At 40.1% G+C, this 24,532-nt stretch overlaps 1 protein-coding gene and 1 long non-coding RNA gene across 3 annotated transcripts in view; one reads left to right on the top strand and one right to left on the bottom strand.

Moving 5' to 3' along the window:
- Positions 1-24,532, top strand: part of LOC143896978 (ras-related protein Rab-37) — a 175,039-nt gene that overhangs the window by 59,855 nt on the left and 90,652 nt on the right. The window lies entirely within an intron of this gene.
- Positions 893-11,813, bottom strand: LOC143896981 (uncharacterized). Its single transcript, XR_013256808.1, has 2 exons — positions 9,380-11,813; positions 893-6,430 (listed from the first exon to the last, which is right to left on the bottom strand). It is a non-coding gene; the product is annotated as an uncharacterized LOC143896981 (long non-coding RNA).

The raw sequence follows: 24,532 nt of genomic DNA, 5'->3' as shown, positions 1-24,532 counted from the left end.
GCAGATTTTCGCAGTCTATTATCTCCGCATTGTGAACACTCGAGGATATGTAATCTTAACTTAACACACACATACACACACACATACATATGCGTACGTTGGAAGTTTACACGACGTGCATACCGGCGCGATCACGTGGACAGAAGTGACTTAAGAGAGTCGAAGACGAAAGTAGACAAACGCGGGCGGGAGTCGCATGATTTATCTAGTCGACGGCTCGCGCGAGAGATTTCGAGTTGTTCGGAATTCCCGTTGCCGTTTATAGGGAAAAGCCAGTGTCGGATGAGGGTGGATAGGGGCGAAGGAGAGCGAACGAGGGTAAGTCGATCGACCGGAATGGCTCCATGGGACGAATCGATCTCTTTCCGGATTGTTTATTTTGCGTGTGCGATATTTATAGTGTCGACGTTTCGAGGTTACTTACCACTCCGCGGACGTGATTTATAACGCGAGAAACCGTTCGCGACTAAGGTTATTTCTGATGCGTTGGACACCATTGCGTGCGACGAATGAGCAAAATTGGAAGATCTGCAGGAGTCGAAAGTGAATTTTAGTTTTTATTATCGAACTAATAATTTATGTATTCGTCGTAAAGTATTTTACAATTAACTTCTAACCACTAGTAGAACATTTACGATAATAGATAAACACGGTGAAGGATAAACATTTTTCTCTACGTTGTTATATTACATTTTTATGCGACGAACTATTGTACACGATTTTCATCGGATTTTATGTTGATGGAGATCTTTGAAATTCATGATTCACGATCACCGGCTGCGAGTCTGGCAATCGTGCGTTTCCTGCGAAACGTCGTCCTACCCAATATTCAACTGGTCACCTGTTGATTGCGAGACATACGAGTTCCCTGTATGTCGAAAATAAAAACAAATTCGATACTTCCGACTTTTCGAGCTCATGTTCTTTCTCGTGTTATGGGATTCGTACGGTCACGAGGATCTTTTTCCGCGCAATTCAAATTGACTTGTCATTTATGCGAGCTTAAGAAAGTCAGAGACACGCGTTACCTCATACAATCAGTATCTGAATCAATCATGGTTTACTTTTAATAATTATTTGAAATTCATATTGCCAACTGATGAATATTTTTATCTCATGGTCATCTTAAATACGTTTACTTTTATATATAATTATAAAGGAAGAATCTTACACTTTTAATCATATTGTATTTATAAGATGATACTGAGATGTGTGTGATACTTGATATGAGATGATAATGATCTATATTATTCTTTTTCAAATATGCTTTTGGAATAAAATTTGTATATTTATATCCTTTTAAGATCATATGTTTACAATTAAGCATGTAAGAGTTTCGAGAAACAACATTTCGATCACTTCTTCGTAAAATAGCAGATACGTCGGCGAGTTGTCCTCCTTGGGAATTAAGAGCATTGTAAGAAAGTCTCGCACGCTTTAATTACCATTCAGGCCGGAGGGCCGGAGGGAGGCCTGGCTCATGCAAGTATAATTCTCTCCCGAGTCTCGCACTATACTCTCGAATCATTCCTCGCCCTCCCCGCCTCTTTCTCTCCTACGTCTGGCTTTAGACTGGTATTCAAAAGGTATGATCGTATATCTCGCACAAAGATATGTACCGAAGAAAACAGAATTTGCGTTTAATCATTCACGGCATTCAATGTTTTGCATGCGCATAATACGCATTAAACAAATTCATTTAATATGGCACGTTATCGACATGCGACTTAATGTGGCGTACATACATTAAACAGCCACGGATAAAAATAGTGAACCTCTAAAAGAAAGAAATGATTACGCGAGTAGTACGGTAAGTACATATTAGCTCTATATTGGATGCGCTTTTTTGCGCGTGCGAAAAAAAAAAATGATTGTATGTGTGTGAACATGTACTTTTCGCTTCGCGTATATACAATCTGACGGCACGGGATCGTGCGTATAAAAAAACAGCACGCAATGAACCGCGCTCGTTAATGTTGGAAAGTAAGCACCCGCATATATAACGTACACACTCTGCGATTTTATGATAAATCTTGTTACATAAACACGATCGGCGGTGGTGCATCGACGGTGCCGTGCGTGAAAACGTTGGACGTGCGCTCGCCGCTGTAGCTTATTGCCAAATAGGATGATTAATTTCGTAGAAAGCAACACAATCGAGTTTCACTTTGCTACCTTGCGCCGAATCAGCTCTCGTCGATTGTGAGAATTGAGATTGGCCATGGTATTTATATGCCTTCTATTATTTACGTATATGCAAGCGATTAATTAAAAGAGAACGAAAGGATTAATTGTGTACATTAATTGTGTAATTACATTATCTTGTATATAAAGTAAACATATAGTGTAACAAAAATTTGTGGAATATTGGCAGTTATATATTATTCATGTTAAAATTCAAAGATAAATTAAAGCGGGGAAAAAACAACAGGAAGAATTAGGGAATTTGAGGGAAAAGGATTCGAGGCTTTTATATCGATAATTGAGGGAATTAATGGAACATATAGTATTTACGCGTGTTGCATTAAAAAATAACTGACATTGAAAATAATGTAAGAGAAAAACATTTCTCGGTTGTTGCACTTACAATCATGTCCGTAATGATCGCGCGCAACTCCGTCGAAACTTTTGCACACGACTGCACTCGCGGTTATTCAATCAATTCGCGACCGGCATTTGCCCGCTGGGATATAGGCGTGGCTTTTCTCCACAAAAGCGGTATTACTTATTTAAATTATCATTTGTGAGTGTGATACCCCGTTCTTCGATCACGAGCGGGAATGCCACATCCGGAGATGCAGCCAAGTGTGGCGTCAGCCTTAACGCGCCCGTCGCTGCGTGCGTCGTCGATGATGCGTGAAATCATCGGCGGTTAAATTTGCCTACGACTGTCTGAGCTTACAGGCGTTACAAATATGTTTCAGAGAAGCGTTATCATTCGGAAGATGGTTCCGATATACGCGCGCGCGGAAACAACGAATATCGAATCTTCGTTGTTCCGAGAAAGATATTAGTCACCTCTGCTTTATCTTTGTTTTATAAATTCACGTAAACGGTAATATCTTCGGGCAATAATGAATCACGTTTAAACGTATCAATAACGCAGTTTTTCTATATTTGGCTTCAACATCCACAGATAAATTCGCTCGTCGTAAAAGTGGATTTGTTCGAGTTTTCGAATATTTTTTTAATAATAATTTCACGCCTTGTTTCTTTTCTAAAGTCACCTTACGGACCTTCCACTGAACGCGTCGCCTTGAGGGACACGACCGGAAAGCGATCGGAATTATAACTGGAAACGGATACGGATAATTTCCTTCGTAATTGCTCCATTATTACGCGAAATGAGTTACAACGTAACGAGTCGCTTAACGACGGGCGGTGAATATTTTCCTCGCGACTCATACGGCTCGCGACCGTACAGTGTTAATTGACGCGAGAAGATAAGATCGCCGCGAAACTGCATTCGTCCTTCCCTCCATAGGCGTGTCCCGCGATCGCACAATTTATTTAAATCACTCACGCCGATAGACGATGGCTCTTTGAGTGGGGACGAACGACAATTAATTAATCTCTTTGCCGTGCGCGCGGATGGCGGAAATTATCGATGCGAATAAAGCGGGCGAAACGGTTACATTAATATATCAAAGCGCATACAATATTACTATCGGGATGATAATTTTACCGACGTTCGAAATATTCAACAAAATCCGACAAAATAGCGCGATGTAATTAATTTCTTAAGATGTATTGGTAATGTGTATACTGTGTAACTTTCGAATTATTATAAGGATGGCACCAAATATACGTTCTATTACATACATTTATATAAATCTATATAACGCAAGTTGAAATTGCGGCTTATATTCGATCTGTTGTTACAATAAATCTCGTTTACATAGGAATAATAATAATTAGCAAATAATCATTATTTTCAATCAATTAAGAATAGGGATTTTGTATCTCAGTCGCACCATGAGCTATCATTCGCGAATGGTAATGTAAATAAATGATACGTCTAGGAGCCACGCCCATCGTAGACGATGCGCAACCCCTCTCGGCGATCTTATCGCAGCTGTAAACGCGAGCGCATCCGAAAGGAAATAAATCGACTACCTGCGGTTCGGCGCACGATGCTCGTGCGCTAAACGCTTCATTTAACGGTTCAATGTTAAGCATTGTAAACAACGGTGTAACATCGACGTTTTACCGTGTATGCGTCCTGTATACTTGTTTTTCTATGCTTTTTCTATACCGTGCGGTCTTGTTGTACGAACGCATTTAAGGTAGCAATAAACGTGTCATGACGATTAATCGCTTGGTGTACGTTATTAATAGGAGTTTGTAACACTTTCTGCTGTTTCAGCAGTTACAGTATGATTACGTAAGAGTCGAAATTAATACGTTCTTTGTCTGAAGAAATCTGCGCCAAAGTTTTCCTAATCTCAATGACTCAAACTAGTAAGACATAATTTTATTAATAATTACTAATAACTAGCAATATATATGTTTATAAATATAAATATATAATTATCGATAATTATATACAATACACATGTTTATAAATATTTTATATATTATATATAAAGATGATATATATGAATGGAAAATTAGGCTATAAAGATTATGTCTCCGAATTATTAGCATATGCTGTAACAATAAGAAAAGTTGAATTTTGAATAAACGGGAGAACGTATTTCTGTTTAACTCTTGATTCTTTTATATGTAATTAAATTTGATGGCGTTCCATGATGTTAGATAACTATTTTAGAGTATTCCGATATAAAACTATGTAAATCTATACATATGTGTATAATTAAGAATCTTATTGTTAGATAAGAAGATATGAGCATGTCTCTCTCTTAAGAAACAGCGGTTAGATTTGAGAAAAGAATTCCAAAAGAGAAAGACATTAGTCATTTTCAAAAACAAAAATGCGTCACAATCTTTCTCAGAAATGGTCAAGATTCAATTTTCCTCCGGGCTTTTTTTTCGCGCGGGTTGTTAAACCGTCAGAGTGCCAATTTAATGGAGTAACCAGGCGATCTCTCTATTACTGCACAGTCCCATACACCGAAAGTACACGATGACGATGCGAATCGAGGCTGGCCCGCTGCCAACGAGAATTCCAGAGGGTTCAGCCTCTTCGACCCTGCCCGCTCCCTATCCGCCCTCTTTCTGCCTTTTTGCTCCTTGTTGTCGATTTTTCGCGGTGCACTGGATATCGAGAACGCGCATATAAGCTCGACACGATACATGTTTTGAGGTGTTATAATTTCAAATCGCAAACCGTAACTATAACAGAATAATTAACAAATTACAACACGCAAACACAACACGCGCTATAATGTTATAATTACGAAGAACTTTGAGTTCTAATAATTACGTTAATTAGAGTATAAATTTCATCGCGTGTTTTATTCTTAAAAGTCAAATCTAACTTCAAATATTGATCAGATCTGACCTGTGATAATTATAAGCAGGCAAACGATGATAGCTGTCTGCATCGTCATCATAGCTCTTCGAGAAACGCCCACGGAGATAATGGGCGATAAAAACGACTCCTAAAAATTGTGTGTCTCCAGCCATAACGTACGATATTGCGTTACGCATAAATCGACCCGCATTTATGCATACACGCGTCGCAATTACATTTGCGCGATATGAGGGGTTACACCTGTAATCGAAATTATAGCGAGTGTAAGTACCAGCATGCGAACCGAGTGACTTTTGCGGTGACGAGCGCATTTGAGCATTGATTATTCAAAGACAGGCATCGTCGCGTCGCCTCGAATGTGCCGAGTTTCGCGCGAACGTCGAAGCGCGAATCAGACAGCGAGAAAATAGCCCGAAAGTTGACTTCATTGTTGCTACAATCGGAAATGATGTCGAACTCGTGGATGCGCAGGCAAGGTCAGAGGGCGGGAAGGCGGAAAACAGGGAAAGTGAAAATGGAAGCATGGTGTTGGGTGGCTTCAAAACGATCTCGCTGAATCGAATTTGACTGCACAGAATTGGCGGTGATTTAAATTGGTTGCCCTCTTGACCTGCCGTTTAACGCATTTACGATAGCACGATCGTTGATAGGCTTTCTCTCTTTTTCCCTCCTCTCGCCCCCTTTCGCTTTCTCTTCCTTCCTATGCCTTCGGCACCTCCGCCCCCTCCTATACTTCGCCTCATCCTCCGCTGTGTTTTCCTGGACTGGCTCGGCTCGTAGGGCCGTCCACTTGTTCTCCGAACTTCGTTGTCTGTCAGTCGCATTTATCCTCTTTGTGGCGCGGTTCGATCGGACTTTTAAAAGCTGCAGACGGGGCGCGATCGGTGCCGGTCGACGACGGAAGGGCGGAGGGAGTTGACTGCTTTTTCGGATCAAAGGAGATCCACACTCTCACGAAGTAATCCGCACCGCGTTTTGCCTTCTTCGTTAGACCTGTTGAGTTTTAATGTACGCATGAGCTATTATTGAAAGCCACTGAATGAGACGCTTCTCAATGACCCTTCGAGTCTGTCAGCGGAAAGATTCTGCGAGACGGAAACGCGTCGCGCGCGCAATTGCACCTACTGTTGCTTTATCTTCTAAGATTAGGTAGCGTGATTAATTAGCGATAATTACCTAAGGTTGTTTTCATTTGCAATAACATATATACATATATATTAATTAGCATATATATAATATGTTAAAAATAGATATTTAATAAAATAATATAATGAAGATAATATTTAATTCTTTATTAATCTTTTTTATATATAAAACATCATTAATTATTAACTTTTAATGTGTAAAAATAGATACAAAATGGATAAATTATACTAGTTATAGGCGTGTTTCTCACGAGAATTCCAAATTGTTTTTTTCTTTATTCTTCTTCTCATCAACGATTTGTCATAAAAATAGATATCTTTAATTGCAAATTAAAAGAACGTGAAGGAATAAGTGACGCAGAAAACAAGCAAAACGTTATGCGGTTGTGCGCATCGCGCAAACCGCGTACCCGGTCGATAAATACACAGTAGAATCTATCACGAGGCCGAAATGATCGGCTATCGAATCTCTCGTCGAGAACTCGTTCTCCTAATTGAATGTTTAAGAGACTCGATCATGCGGGAAAAATCGTGTTACAATATCGCAGTTTTCCAGGCATAATAGATTCTATTACCGGAATAGCCATTTTGGCGCATTATAATACGCGTACTTACGCGTTTTTGATGTCAAATAACGCGAACAAAATCAATGATTATCACAAGACGATCATTACGCATTATACGTATGTGTTTTCTCAAATTACGCGCGTCACATCATTGAATCACTCTTACGTGGAAACGCGACAACTAGCTCGAATAATAAATAAAGAAAAAAGAAGTTTATTGACACAAACGCTGTTTTCCATTCCTCGAAATACAAAAGACGCAACGCGAACTTTTCGCTGCGACAGAATTTCATTAAATTACTCATCGATATATCCAGGCAATACGCGAACAAATTGCTACAACGATGTTTTAGTACGTCAAATTCAATTTCGAGTCCCGATAGAGTCTGTTTAACGAGATTCTAATTAATCGACCAACGTGTAGGAAATTTACATGCCCGCGCGATATACATTCTGTCTCCTAAGAGTAGAGAGACGCAGCCATTGATTTCCGGACGGAGAACGGGCGCGGAGTTAACAGCCGATGTCGGCTTTCGCACGCACCGAACAATCGATTCCCGAACGACGACATTACGACGATGACCAATTACGGTGCGACGCGTCAATTAACGGGAAATCGACTTTTACTCCCGGCACTATAGCGGACAACGTAGACGCAAGGGCGATTAAACCTTGCTCTCGGTATCTTGTCTCTCTCACTTTATGAGTGGCGTTTCGTATGATTCCCAGCGCGAGGGTTTATACACGTCGCTTCGCTCTCGCATCGTGAGTAATTTTTTTTCGTCACCAGAACGATAAGAATAACAAGAATGACACCGTCGTTCTGAGCGCACTAAGTCGTTAATGCCCGGTGTTCGAATCCATGGGGAATCAATCGATGGATATTAATGAACCTCGCGGTTAGCGCGATCGATTCGTCCGACACGTTACGGAACGGTTTAAAGAGCAATTTTTTGCAGCCGGACGACCAAGTGTGAAAATGTGAGTGCCGGTGCTTTTTTACGTTGAATTATTTTAACACTTGTATTTAATTAAGAGGAGTTTTTGCGTTATGCTGCGAAGAAGAATCACTTCACTGCGGAATATTGCGCTTTTTATATCGAGGCGACTTTGATATAATAATCCTCATTTATCTTTTTTGCACTACGTTCCTCATTGTACGATAATTCGAGGCGCATTTTTCATAAAGAAGCATTCAGTCATATCGTTGAATGTATTCGCGAATGTGTATCTTCGCGATCGGAAGCATAAATTATATTACTCACATAATATTTAAAAAATTGATTAAGTATGCTCTAATTTATGATCGTTTTTATTCCATTTGATTACTATTTACAATTCAGACGATTTTTTTGAATTTTGAAGAGAGATTGAAGTAGACCAATTTATTAATTTCTTAATATTTAATCACATTTTAAATTATTAAAATACTATTTTAGGCCCTTTTAACTCTTTTCTTGTTATTACAATTTTGTATCAAAGATTTATTTTTATTTGCTCTACTAAATTATGATGATTATATTTTTAGAATGTTAGTAACGATTTATTTTCAATTTAAAAATACTATAATTTAATGAAGAAGGAGAAATATATAATAAACGGTTTGCATTTTCAAGATCTCACTTCATATGGATACCCATTTGAAGAATCCGCATGGATTTCCCGCACGCTACGCCGTCGTGAAAATCGGATCGAAGGTGCGTTAATTAAATGCAAGCCGCAAAAAATGGCAGGTAATTTTGTTATTTAACGCGGGGCCGGGCGACTGGCCGACGCTTCTGACAGGCATCGACTGTCGATCCTCTCTCGGCATGGCCGTTATGTTTACGGGCCGTTGATTGCGCAAATGGAATTAAAGCCCATTTGCTGAGCCCATTTGCTGCCAATTACGGAACGTTGTGACGCAAACGGCCACGGGCGGCTTTGTAACGTGCGATGTGACATGCGGACGGACCGCGAAACAGCGCTGTTATTCCGGGAAAAAAAAACAGCAGTAACACGCTCGATTCGATCGTCACGACGATGCGATACGTGTCCGCGCGATTAAAAAGTAAAAGAGAATGGAGAGAAGAGGAACAAGTGTCGTATGTGATGTCGCTGATGTTATATATGTTAATGCAAGTCGGATCGATCTAACGAACCAATTAATCGAGACGCGTATCGATTATTCGGCTGTCGCCTGTCCATAAGATAGATTACGCGATATTGTATAGATTAGGCCAGAAACTCACTTCGAAGCGTTTAATTCAGCGTCAAGTAACGGACATTTCTCCTCTCTCCCGCTTTCACAATGATAATTCTCTCTGCGGCTTCTCGTCGTATATACGTTATAACTTATTCGCTGCTGTGATCACGCCGACGCCGTTCGCCGCAATTTTTACAGATTCGACAGAGCTTGTCGCCGTTACGCCAGCTCACCGAGTACATTATGAATCTGTGTGTGCGTCACTGCAATTAATTACGACGGATGCGGCAATGGCGCTTCCGCTTATTGTTTCTCCTATCTTCCACTCTCTCGCGTTCGTAGGGTAGTACATCGGTGACATTTTTTTAATTTTCGCCAAAAGTAAATATTGCTTTAGTGCTTCAATATATATACTTAAACTTGATTTTAACATTTCACACATGATAATATTAAGTAACATTCAAAGAATTATTCTCTTTTATAAAATTGGAGTAAACCAATCAGGACTAGATTTTAGGAGCTAAATAATGTTACTCGCGTACAATTCTTTGCCTTAATTAACAAACTATATTACTTACAGCCTTAAAACGCATTCTCAACTAAAGTTAGCACAGTACAATTACATAATTGATAATCAGTTTAATCACACTAACACAATTTAAAAAAAATTGAAGATATACGGGATAAAATACGAAATATATATGGGATATGTTGCGAGAAATTCTGTTTATTATTCATGAGTTTCAAACATGACGCGAGAGAGATTAACACCATACAATATCGAGTATAGTTATTTAATTTTGTATATACATATTACATTAATTTAAAATTTTACGTATTAAAGTATTAAAGTTCAAATGGTCGTATTAAAGGTGCCAATTACGGAAAAATTATGCAATCTTTTCAAGACAATCATTTGAATTTATAACCGAGACGACGCATAATGCGATGTCATGTATTTGGCGATGCAGCACCGTTCAGTTCGCGAAAGGAAACATTAAATTCCGTCGATGAAATGGTATAATGAACGCAGACTGAGCTCACAAAACGTGCGGTGAATATCGCGTGCGCGTATTTTCGAAAGGGTCGACATATCATCACGTCGTCGTCGGCACAGTTTTGAGAGCGGGACGGAGAAATTTTATTTAGTCGCAGAAGTGTCGATGCCGCTCTCTCGCGGTCCATGATACGCGTGCATTTCGTTATGCCATCAGAGAAATAATTGCACGCTAATTTAGGTTCCGCGTGTGACGAGGAGAGTATGGAGGGCCGGGACGCGTAGTCGTTTAATGGAATTAGTAAGGCACTCGGGCGTGCGGGAGGGTGCTCAAATAGAAACTAAACTCCCGAGCCCCATGGTATTTCGATCTGTTTTGTCTCCGCATCCACCCTCGGTGTCTCTGGTAATCAATCTTGTCTCTTTGTCGGCTCGCTCGTTGCACAGCTCCTCTCTGTTCTCTTGCTCCACCTATTCCTCTTTCGCCACTTTTAATTGGTATTGTCTGCTGTGGCGCAAATCGCGTCTATCCGGAACGAAAAGGCTCGCATGGTAATGGATATTGCGTTTTAAACGACGTATCACGCGGACCGCGGCAAAGTCGCGTTTGCGCTCTCCATGCCCAACTCTGGTATTAACTTCTGTCTTTTTATCGAATAAATTGCAATACGCATACTGGCGCTTTTGCACAAAGCGCGTACAGCCGTAAATTTTCACTTCAATACTCGGGGCGATAACGCGACAAAGAAATTGGCATTTAAATATAATAATACTTAATTCTATTTTATCGCAGTTGTATATTTTTAAGCTCCAATAATTTTTTCTCGCTTTGATGTTGTGATGTTGTAAATGATAATTTACGATACGTTATCATCGTGACATTCTGATGCGGTGTTGTTTTAGGCAACGATTTTGTCAAGCGTGTCGTATTTTGATCGAATAAATTGGCGTCGATTATCGGATGATGATATCGTTATCGGTCGTTAGTCGATGATGACTCACAAGGAAATGATAAACACGGCGAAATCTAGAGCGTCTTTTTTCAATTGCGCGTTTCGTTCCGTACGATCCTCCTATCTGGGTCAGGCGTGTGACCTGACTTACGCTTGTATACGTACATGGCCGTGCATGGCGAGAGGCGATGCATACACATATACACGTGCCTCGAAGTAAACCTTGAAATATGCTCACGACGTAGCACTACGCGTTTTCATTTGAATGAAAAGCATATTGCAGCTAGAGCAATCATAAATAATATCGATTTGACTCGATCGTCACGCTAAGCCACGACGTGTATCGCTGAGTATAAAAATAAAGTATTTATTAAGAAATATTTTTTACTCATGTTACTTTTTTCTAAGCCTGCGCTATGTCCCAGAACTCCATTTTTATTTTGTATTTATAGTGCTAAATACGTTTACTTTATATTACGCTTTTATTAACATTATTGTATTAATACGGTACTATAGGTTTTTTTGATTTTAAACGCTAAAAGCCGATGACACACGGCTTCCCATGCGTGAAAGCTGATAACAATGGCTGTATAAATGTTTGTCGTTATATTATATAAAGTATTAATAAATCGGATGGTTGCATATGGCATGTCGTTTCTACATAAACGATTTTCAAATAACATTCGAGGAAATAAAATATATAACTGACGAAATTTAGTAGTGTTTTTTACATTCCTCAGTGCAGAATTTTTTATAATATTTGGGTTGAAAATAAAATAATATTATATAAATTATTTTATTTTCCACACTAAAAAACAAAAATCGCAAACATTTCGTACAAATTGCGACATATTTTTATGAATTCATATTACTTTGAAATGATAATTTTTGACGTTAGAAGACATTTATTTTATATGAGAGTTCCATCCAATTTTCCGGATGCGACATTTTACATGCAATATGCTAATAAAAGATAATCATATCATCTCATTGCACATATATTATTATCTATTTAAATCGTTTATTGTATTAACGAGATTTTTCACGGGACAAATGCGAGAAAATCAGAAGGATTTTTCTGATTGCAAAGCGGAACTCTGAAGATTCAGGCGTCGGAATCCGTTTTTCAGGGCGTAGACATTGTTCTTCTCATATGTTTGCATTTATTCTCATTCAGAAGTCTGAAGGATATCTTATTCGGCCAGTTTTACACACCCGCAGCTATACATAAGTGCAGTGGAATGCTCGTTCAAGACATAGCTGACGATGCATTCGAGGCATATACAAATCCACACGCCTAGGAGTACGCGCGTGCATGCGCGAATGCACGCCGGGCTACGCACACGGATGCTCGTGCACACGGGGACATGTATATGCACACGCACGCGTACACGCTCAGCGACGCGCGCGCGGCTTGTTGTGCAGGTATGTGGCAAGCGCAAGGTCGTGTCGGGGTTGGGAATTCGGACCATGAAGGGTTCCCATCCCTCCGTGCTGCGCCAGAATTCTGACACTGCCCGAGCCTGGAGGGAGACCCGGCTCGTGGAGAGTGGGAGAGACGCAGGGAGAAAGGAAGGGAAGCAAAGAGGGGAAATCATATCCTCTCGTTCCGTTCCGAGGTTATCCTTCGGGAATATCTAGCGGGTGATCCCGAATAAATATGTCTAGTAGAGTGAGAAATATTTTTTAAGACAGAAAATGGGGAGTTTTCAAGAAAAAAAATGACGGTAGTGAGTCTTTGTTTGAAAGTGAATAACAATGTACATTGGTACAACAATTGAAGGAAAATAGAACCCTGATTATTCATTATTAAGCAATATTTATTAACAAGTAAATGACAAATTGAGTGACAGTTGATGGACAAGTATACGACAGTAACAAATACAATAATTAAGATATTTTGTGGTAGAGTAATAGTAATTAATGAAATAATTTTCAGCTTTAAGTAAGGTTGTATAGTGATATATTTTAATTTAGTCACCCGTTATATATGCCGACCGATCTGTTCGCGTAATATTATAGTCCGGTGAGCAGTAATCTGGGTTACGCCTTCCCCTCGATTCATAAGAACCGCGCATTCGAGTGGGAGAGAGCGTGATTTCTCTGCTTCTCTTTTTCTGGCTCCCGGCGCCGGTTTTCTTTCTCTCTTCTACTCTTCTTTCACCAACACAATTTCCATCGTCCTTCCTCTCTTTCTCTCGTTTTCACCTTTGTCCCGGTTACCCTTCTCTCTTGATCCTTCTCCTTGAAGGCACAATCGATTATCTCGTAAACTAATTCATAGAATGGAAATCGCGAAATACTTCAAAATGCGACGATAGACAAAGAAGAATGATGAGAGAAAATGTGATTAATTTTAAATATATATTTTATAGATTTTTTAAACCGCAATCTCGACATATGTCTAATATACATCGAATGTCAATTATTAACTAAATATATCAATATTTAAGTAGAAAAAAATTTGCGTATAAAGATACCCTACTCTGATTAAATTAATTGAAATAATTTATTATAATTTTGATAGAAACAATGCCGGAAATGTCATTTTTGATGGAAGGCACTGATATGCCTATCTCGCGAAGCTTAATTATACCGCATCTCGCAGAACAAATGATATATGTTTCTGTCGACTCGGATATTGCGCTATAGCGTGCAAATTAAAACGATTTTATTGACAGCGACGACATCCCCTCGGAGACACGTAGCAAATTCCATCTATATACGTCGCATGGGACTTCTCCCCTTCCTCCTCTTCTCTTTCCTTGTGGGTCAGAAAATTACCATTCTTTCGAAATTCAAATTCGACTCGCATATTATTTGACAGCGCATGCGACATCGCGATGTCGACTGTGACGCGGAATATATGTCTGTTTTTTGTCCGTTATTATCGCTGCACCAGAACTTTACAGTGCGTCCATTTATCCTTCATCCTCTCTTGCCCCCGCGCACGTGCTCCATTCCACCACCTTCTCGCGTTAAATACACGTACATGCCAGATATATTTTCCTCTCACTCCTCTCGCCTCCTTTTCCATTCAGGAGGGATTAAATACAACGAGAAAGGCCGGATGCACCAAGCGAGAGAGAAGAGTGAGATAGAAAAAGAGAGAAAAAGAGAGAGAGAGAGAGAGAGCCAGGGTCGAGGATATGTGAATTGAGGAGAAAGAGAGAAAGAGACAGAGAAAGAGAAGGAGGAAGAGTGAGAGTTCTCCGAGAAAGTCCGGACAGTGAAAGAGGGGAAAGAAGGTTGCAGAGGAGAGAGGAAAGAGAGGAGAGAGAGAGAGAGAGAGAGAGAGAGGAGGGAGAGGGAGAGAATCGTCGGTTCACTGTGGGAATTTATAATTGCGCGTTCCTTCTGCGCAGAGGGGACGATCGGAATGGGAAGAGGGAGAAGGGGTGGATTTCGGGTTGAAATAGGGATGCGCTGGGGAGAGGTAATTGTCTATTACGAGCGCGAAGATATCGCCTCGTATCTCGTCGGGGCAGTCTATATTAGAAAGCTTAATGAGACAGCACGTTAATTTTAACACGCTTGTCATTCCTTTTGCGATGTGGATAAAATAAATTCTACTACAGAAAGATTTGTTTACGCGAGTCATATACGAGAGAAGCGCGGTGAATTCTTTTCTTTCATTGATCTTTCGATCGAACATGCGGCCATAGACGTCGCTCGGTCTCGATCATATGAAAATGCACGCAGGAGAATACCTGGAGTAAGAAATAGTAACACTAATTGCGTAGAAGAGTACAAGGACCTAATGAAAAGTAGACTGCGGTTCTCGTGTGTAGACGCGTTTCAATTAATCTTACGCGGGATATATAAATCACTGATCTTATGAATAGCCATTAGTTGCTCTGAATTAACTCTCGTGAATGATCTAGAAATACGAATCCCGACACAAATACAGTATTTTAAGATGTTAAGTCTTAAGTATAACATCCAACGTTTTCTTAATATATAATCGTGTAATTAGTACATTAATTAACGCAAAAGTATTCTATTTATAATATTATTATTAATGTTTGAGAAAAAAAGCTACACATAGTTGCTAATATTTTCGAGTGCATTATCTATCGTGTTAAAACGTATATTATTTATGTCATTTTTTTTACAATTGTGAACAACGATGAACATTGAAGTAACGCTTGATCAGTTAATAATGTAAATTGCAATGCGCGTTTTTATCATTACTGACACACTTTTAATCTTTAACAATCATTAAAAATGGCGAAGCATGTTGTATAGTTTGGCGATTATTCTTTCCCATCTCTTTCCCCTGAATAGTGATTTAACATTAGCGCAGGACCGACAATGAGCGGGCGACATGTTAAAACCGTTTGTTTAATCCATATATTTTTCATAAGTCATCCGTGCTCTCTATTGTATGTAAATATGCAGGGGGTACTTAATACTTTCTCGCGTCTTCCTCGCGGATGTCTGCAACTCCCAACGCGCATATCCCCGTGCACGCTCGCGCCGCGGCGCGTTAATAAATCTCTCCTGCCGAGAGGAGAGAAAGAGAGAAACGGGAACGGATGTCTCGTCGGGAAAGAAGAACGTGGAGGAAGAAACGAGCGTGGCGGAGAGCGGTGCGGCGGATGCACGCCACCGCACACGAAGGGGCGCAACCAAGCGGCGGCATCGTTTGCGCTCGTTCGATCGGTTCATTAACGTCCGCCGCGGTTCCGCGGCGTATAGAACTTTCCGCGGTGTGTCTTGCGACTCGCGCGATCCTCGGTATCGCGAACCACCACGATTTCAAGATGTACAGAGACGAGCGTAATCGATTGTGAGAGAGCGATCACATGCCGCGAATGCTTAGGTATATTTCATTGGGATTGCTCTACGATTGTTAAATGCGTATTGCGTACGATATGACAGCACAATAAGTACATATAATCTGTATTATAAATATATAGTATATGCTTATTATGATTTTACGCATAAGCTAAGAAAAATGGATTTATAACGTGTATTCCACGTATTCTGTAATAATTGTGTACAATTTGACCATTCGAAATGTCTCATGAGAAGAAGAGAATTTTTCGTGATAACTAGAAACTTTTTATTTAGCAAAACGCATAATACACACACACAGACACAATCTTTTTTTGTGTTACATAATTAAACTTTAGAGTTACATAAAATTAATGATTATAACTAATTAACTCTGGTACTGCAGCGCAGCACAGATTTATTGGTACAGCAAGTATAATTTACTGTCGAAATTAATTGAAAATGTGGTCTAAAATTTCAACCGAACATGTTTGTTGAGGTAATGCATTTTTCATTTATAACATTACATCAAAGGAAATTTGATATGGCTTTGATTGTAACAAAGAAATTAATTGTTCTAGTGTTCAAACGTCATTTTTGGTTGTACCCAGTAAATCTATTAATTATAAATGTTAAAAGTGAGATATGAGAATACTTTATATATAGAATAACATAATTTTGTACAATTGACAGTATTGTATAACTGGACAAAAATGAAAATTTAACAATGTACATACATTTAACATGTACGATACATTTATTTTTGGATAATTTTTAAAACAAAATCATACGAAGATCAACAGTAAGCATTTTAAGCTGTCCGGTGAAAACAGAAACATGTTTTTCGATAACAACGAGCAAATTAACATTTTTCTCGGTGTCTTATCAACGGCAATCGCTTGAGTTCTCGCGCAGACGTGCCGATCGTAACTTTGGAGCACTATCGTGCGAGCCAAGCGGCAATAATAAGCCGCTTTACGCTATGCCTGTTACGCGACCGGGTATGCATATGAATGAGATCTGAATGAACGCACCCATCAAGGAGGGACGAAGGAGCAGGTTTCGAGGCATCTCAGTGATTACGTACTTACGGCGAATCTTGACCGCGTATCCTCCGGAGAAGGGAATCCTGGGAGAGTAACGAGTGCCGTAAGGTCGTCCGGAGGCGGACGGCAACCGCTGTAAAATTATGCGGGATGACGGTCGAGACGACACGTTGTTGTAGGATCGTCGGAGCAAACGCGAGAGGACTTAGAGGTCTTATTTTCAGTTTTAACAGAGTGTGAAGATAAAAGCTAAAGCTTTTTTCTTTAGCGATTATTTTTCCACCTCTAGTCGTGTTATAATAATTTATGAGCCACTCGTCGCGCTATTACAATCAAACAATTTGTTGAAAATAATTTTTATTACTTTCATTACTTAATTGTTATTGGAATAATACGTTTGACGGTAACCACTTTTGGCTAATTTCGTTCGTGAAAAAGGTTGAAGAGAATTTTTCTTTGTTAAGATAAGAGCTTTAGGATGCACTTGAAGACATCTGTATGGAGACCATTCAATCGATAATCTTGGAAGGAAGTGGTTATTTATAAGTCGCTATAATTGGACAATTTTTTGAAAATGATTTTTATTATTCATTATTGGAGTAATGCATGTGTTCAATGTCGAGTACTATTTCGGCCAATTTTGTTCGTGAGAAAACTCGAAGAGAATCTTCCCGTTCTTTTTTCTCTTCTTTTTTTTTATTTTTGACCTTGTCGAAAGGGGATTGGCAGATCGTGGGGAAATTTGCAGATCCGGGTGTGAGTGACATATGTCAGGAGGTGCGTCGAGGCTGACGTACCCCTCGTCGGGACCGGGCTGAAAGTTAAGCCACTTTTTTTGCTAGTTACACATACGGAGAGACAGTCGCCCCGGTGTGTCGCATTGTAATCGTTCTAATACCGATCGAATATTTTTTCTCGCCGGCGCCGGATCAGGTGGGAACAGATATAATTCCAGTACACAATGTCGCGTAATTGCAAGCCGTCGGGTGCTGAGAACTCGTCGCTTCCCATCGTACCATCCTCACGATCGCGACACATGATAGTGCTGCATGTCTTACATATACAGGTGTAAAATTCCAAAGGTAATCTGGAACTCTGTGATTAAAACTATGTGGATTATTCGTGGGTACCGTAAATGATCTCTCTCTCTCTCTCTCTCTCTCTCTCTCTCTCTCTCTCTCTCTCTCTCTCTCTCTCTCTCTCTCTCTCTCTCTCTCTCTCGCTTTCGCTCTCTCTGGAATATTTTGTGATCAAGCATTAAGCCTAGAATTGTACGTTGGAGTTTATTTTCGTGGCTTATAGCTCTTAGAACAAACAATGATAGATATTTGTAAATGCTTTTGTTATTTATTATTATTATAATTTATAAAATAAAACGGAAGGTGGATAGGAAGCAACATTTTTCCGAGTTTTTAAATGCGTCGTGAGAATGAAGAAAATATTATTTTATGCAATGTGAATACTATTGATGAGAAATAATGGGAGCGCGTACGTCAGGTGGCTAAACCAGATTTCATGTCTTCCACCATCATTGAGTACACACCTTTGTAAATCTCGGGACCCTCGGGAAAACCCTCGCTGGCGACAAATAAATACAAGTGGCGCAGGGGTTGGTCTCCCTCGCGGTAACGTTGCGCGTCGACATCGATAAGATGATTTGTAAAAAAAAAGAAAAGGAAAAAAGCAGTTCGCTTTACAGTACCTTATTAGGGTCCATTCCTCTTCCTTTTATTCGAACAGTTTTTCCCTTTCCCATTATCCGTTGGACTCTCGTTAAATTTAACGAGTCGATATGTCGCCATCCGGAAATCTATATATTTATTTGAATGCGCAGCCAAAAGATTCCCGTTTCTTGAACTCGTAAAATATCGCGTCTATTTTATCTCGCGATGGCATCGACCTCTCCTCCATCACCGTTCGCGAATATATTCCGCGATAATCTAATTATTCCCGCTCGAGAAAAACCTCACTCGGGATAAGCCGCGCGTCCGCGTTATCGGTTGGGGACTTCATTTCGGATTGCTTGAAAAATTTATACCCTCTCGATCAATTTTTACTATAGTCGCAGAGTTGTAGTATTTTGGTCCATACGCTAAGGAAAGCACGATTGTGTCTAAAAGCTTTCAGAAAGTTTTATCCATGCTCTATAATCGATATCAGCGACAGCCCTTATACAAATTGTAAGACCATCTGGTTCTTTATTGGGTGTAGTTTTTTTTATTATACAACAATATATGTCTTTTCTTTCTTTCATATACATCAGTATATATCTTAATTTAGTAATTATATCTAATATTTTTTACATTTTTTAATATTATAATGACAAAATATTCTTGCAAAAAGATATAATAATGTTTGTCACAAAAATAACGGAACAACAGGAATCGCTGAAAAAGTGAAGAATGCTCTTATTGTTAGATAAAAAAAGCAACTTTGCAAAACTTGATTCTCGTGCTTCAATAATTGTGTGCGTCATAGTTGTTCGATATATTCTTTATTTCTAATCAACGCGTTCATAGTTTTATGGGTACCGTGGGTCACCCGGTAGATTACCGTTCTCATGTCAATACGGTTATCGGACTACTCGAAGATAATAGACCACTCGACGAGTCGACTCAAGTGGGCGTGCGGGTGGTTTTACTAACGTCGATTTTTTTCTGACATTTTTATATACGAAAGCAGTTTTCTAAGGATATGATTTTAAATTGGAAAAATTATCTATAAAAGTAACATAAATTTCTTATGGATTATTGTATCGTTTTACTTAACTGAGAATATCAGAATATAAAGTGATAAATATCCACAATAATTTTCAATGTATTATCATTAATTGTATCTGTTAAATATTTTGCGGCGCATGCATTTTGTCGGAAGTTCTTTAGTGATTTATAATCAGTTTCTTTAGCTGATTAAATATATGCAATATAATTATATCCGCGATCCGTTGAAAAATCGATCGATTGTTTCGTGAATAAGCTGAATCGCAGTCCCCGTAAAAGATACCATTACGTTTTGAATCATATTCCTATCGCAATGTGAATTAAAAATCCGCCGTGTTCTCTCGGCAAACGGATGAATATTTATAACACGCGTGCATCATGCGCGGACTGTATTTATGACACGTCCGCGTTAGAAATATGGTTCAAAGTGTCACGTGCGTGCGTTTCGGCCACTACTATAAATACTCGCCCGGTACGAGATTTTCTATAATTTGCTAGGCTCTGAGCTCGCCGTAGTGTCTCTCCAGATAATAATTGTTCACGAATATCATCGCGGAAAAATATCGCGCGAACGATCGTCAGCGAGGAGGAGACGATGACGTGCGTCACGCGGCGGGAACCAGCGAGATCTCGAAGCGTAGGTACTTTATGACGCGCCCGCGGCATCGTCGATCGTTTTCGACATTCCTCGAATTATCGCGTTAGCTATCGGGACGGTGGGAAAAAATAATTTATCGCGCTTTCACCGAGGAGACGGGAACGCGGTGCACCCAACGTCAATCATCCTCGACTCGAGCTCTGGCTTTATGAGCGACGTTGAGACTCGTCTCTTCCACTTTATTTCTTCCTCTCTTCTATTTCTTTTCATCTCTCGCTTTCTCTCCCTGTCTCTCGGAATCTCTCGTCGACGCAATGAGTTAAATTATCACGAGTCTCAAAACCGCGAGGGTTCTCGAGTCTAAGCAAAGTCGATAGCGGCGAGCACGTAGGAAGTCGATGGACGTTGCGGTGTCCCGGGGTCGAAGGTCGCCGCGAGTGGAGGTAATGTACGAAAGCAATAACTCGTTCCCATCGCGAAACCTGTATAATAGATGCCAATGTCAGGTCCCCGGCGAGAACCTGGATAGACGGTGAACGGCGTCGATCTCGTGCCGGCAATGACGATCGTCTTTTACCTTCTCTGGCGAGTGCGATGTCAATTATATGCGCTTAATAATTACGCGAGTCACTTATGCGGATGTATTCGCGTCCCGGCGAACGATGCATAGGTCGCAAGTCCGAAAGTTATTTTCATAGGAAAATTAGAACCAGTTATATATGGATATATTTATATTTTAAATGATATAGACACAGTTTTTATTTTAATTATTTAATCTTGTAAATAATGTAAATAATTGGTTGTTTGCGCAGAGCAAACGAACACAACTCGTGTTAAACTATAATTTTTTATCAAGTGTTTGCGTTAATTGCAAGATAAAATAATCACAAATTCGTGCATAATATTGTAACAAAATATAGATTTTTAATTAATAATTGATAATATAATACACAGAGTTATAATTATTGTTCTTAACAGATCCAAAATAATTATCTCCGATGATTATTTGTCTTACGTAGGTCGGTGCCATTGTAACCGAATACATTTTTGTAACTCCAGAGGCGTTTAGAACTGTGAGACGGTGTACGAAAGGGGCACCGTGGTGAAAGAGGCCGTAACGCGAGCTCGGAGTCATCCGCGCACGGTAAACAACGTAACTCGCTCGCGACGGTAACGCTCGCGGCGCAGATTATACGTGCGCCACGGGCGTTTACGTAATAATTGTGATTACGTATCCTTGCCTTAAACGCAATCCAAATGCAGACGTATCTCCAGCCGGTACGCCTCAGTTCGTCCTCAGTCCGTCTCGCTCATCTGACCGCGCGCGGTATCCGCGTGTACGCACAATCCGCGCGTGTGCGTGAGCGTATACGCATATGTGAGACGCATCGTTTGACGTGCGCCATTAGTTACAGAATTTTCTACGGTCGTCCGGTACCGGCCACGCCGCATAATGGCGTATGCAAACTGGGTGGATAAAAAAAAAACCGGTTCCAGCGGCGCACGAAAGTCGTGGCCGAGACGAGAAAAATATATATCAGCTCTTCGAGATTCCGTTTACGCTGACCCGCCGGACGGTCCTTTTCTCTCTCTTTTCTTTCGTCTTTTTTCTCGTCGTTTTCCTCGTTTCTGGTTTCGCGCTACGAACGGCTCCTTTCTTCGCCCTTTTTCCCCTCAACCGCACCTACGCAACGCATGTAACACTGCGATGCATTATTTTCCGGTTACGACCGGATGTCGCTGGTGATGTTTTCTTGGGAGATTCCCGCAGGATTATCTGATTATCTCCGCATTCCGTCGATACCAACGTGGGGTTGTGCATGACTGTGAATGGCGTTTCACATTTAATGATGACTTTAGATGATATTTAGACATAATTGAAAACCTGTCTTCAAGAATTAGTCTCGTTTCTTTTGAATAATATTTTTTAATAACAATTATAATAATTACAATAACACACATAAATTAGATTGTAAAAAATACTTAATTGTGCAAGTTTTTAGCATTGATACAGAAGTCGCAGGGATTTCATGTTTTTTTTTTTTGCAAAATTCCTAGAGAATATACAAAAAAACTGGGATATTGTGGAATATTAAATAAAAATCACACACTCTTACTAGAAAATTTCAATAATTTTGAGAAATTTTGAGCTCTGTCAGTGAAATTGTGAGTTGAGATTTTTATTAATCTATATTTATAAATTACATTTATAAATATAAATTTCTCTACAATATCCCGGTTTTTTGTGGATTTTCTAGGGATTTTTCAAAAAACGAATTACACGAAATCCCTGCGACATATTAAGCACACATATATGCTATATACTGTTGTAGATATATGCAACACATACACGTGTAATTTTTTTATTGCCCCAATTATTTAATAGCATGCACTTATGGAAGGTCATATATTTGGGGAGATTATCTTTGTATCATGAAATTTGAGCGTGACAAATTGGAGTGAATCTTTTTATTTGAAATATTAAAGCGCTATACGAAACGTATATATTATCATGTTGCATGTTTCTATTCGCAAATTAGTGACGCCCTAGATACGTTCACGATAACCCGCGCCCATGGAATTTGCGATTTCAGGAATCGGGCCAGCCGCCCGCTCTCCATTCTTTTATCTATTCGGTAGTCTCCAGATATATCTATATCCGCGGAGGATTCCGCGAGGAATCCCCACGCAACTTCAAAAGAAGGCATACATTATCCTCTGGCAGTCGGCCAAGGAAATCGGTCTATGTCTGGCACGAGTTCGCTCTAATATGCGACTAGGCAATATTACGAGGACACACATGCGATCTTCGCCCTGCCGCACGCAACGTCATCGTATAACTGTAGATTTTCGTAAATTAACGCCACGTTATTCACACCCTCGCCGGTCGGCTAATGTTGGACTCGTAAATAACATGAAACGGTTGTTCACGGATCTTAATTCGTTCTGTTAGAACGTGTTGATTTCCGCGTTGCTTGTCAGACTCATTAATCTGCTCGTGCGAACGTTTCACCGAGATTATTCCCCACGGCGAATTTAACATCCGCATTATCCGGCTCATTTTCAAAACAAGATCATTAATTTTATATTTCTCACAAACAGGGAAAATGCACGATGCAATAAAGTATTCATTTTGCCAGGTTCGTAGCATCGACGATCCGAAAGACAAAGCGTCGAGCCAGCATGGAAATTCGAGGGAATACACCGGGCAGGTTCTAGATAGAATATACATATATTCCACGCGGATCGTGTTTCCATTCATGTCTCGCGTGTCGCTTTCATTAATTTTAATGGCGAATCCGGCTTCCCTCTTTCTATCTTCTTCGTCGATAATCCTATAGGTAGCTCGCTCGCTTCCCGAGTACGACGCAACGCGCGGACGCTTGTTGTGTAGGCTTTGTTATTAAATCCATCGGAATTCGTCGGGAAAACGTATCTGAGAGATGAATAACAGGGCATTAGTGTAGAATTTATGCTTTACCCTTTACCGTGATAACGTTCCACTTGTATCGGCGTGTCCCAGAGACTGTCGCTCAAATGTGATGATCTGCGAAAACGATATTGAAGCAAACGTACAATTTTTCGTGCCGTTACGCAATATTATATGCGAAAGCATTTTATATATTATAGTAAAAAGCACGGTGAAGAAATCAGAACAATATAACGCATCGTAATATCGCGATTGAATATTATTTTTAGCGAGTGTGGATGAGGGAACGGCGATCTATAATTATATTCTCAGATCGTAGTTTTGACAAGTTTTGCCTGTATCCGTATAAACCAATGTGATGTCTGACAACGTAATTCATCTTGCCCACGAGATACGGCGTATAACGAGCCGAAGAAATATCGCCCAATGAGAGGCAGGACGAGCGTCCCAGGCCTCCCGATGCGGTTACATTCCCGGGCACATTCCGTCTACGTCTATGGCGATGCCGTCCATTCCTAGGAAAGAAAGTTCGTATATTAAGTATATATCGGCGCGAGATAATCGCGGCCCCGCGCGCGCCAGTTGATTAAAGACGTGGCGGACGTGGGGGAAGGCAGGAGCGCCGCGCGCAAGCGAGGATGTCCTTATTTCCGCGGCAGGAAATCGCTCGGACCGA

The sequence above is a fragment of the Temnothorax americanus genome, unplaced genomic scaffold, assembly GCF_048541705.1.
Source record: "Temnothorax americanus isolate GAGA-0224 unplaced genomic scaffold, ASM4854170v1 Scaffold2, whole genome shotgun sequence".
NCBI lineage: Eukaryota > Metazoa > Arthropoda > Insecta > Hymenoptera > Formicidae > Temnothorax > Temnothorax americanus.
This window is presented reverse-complemented; position numbering and strand designations above follow the sequence as displayed.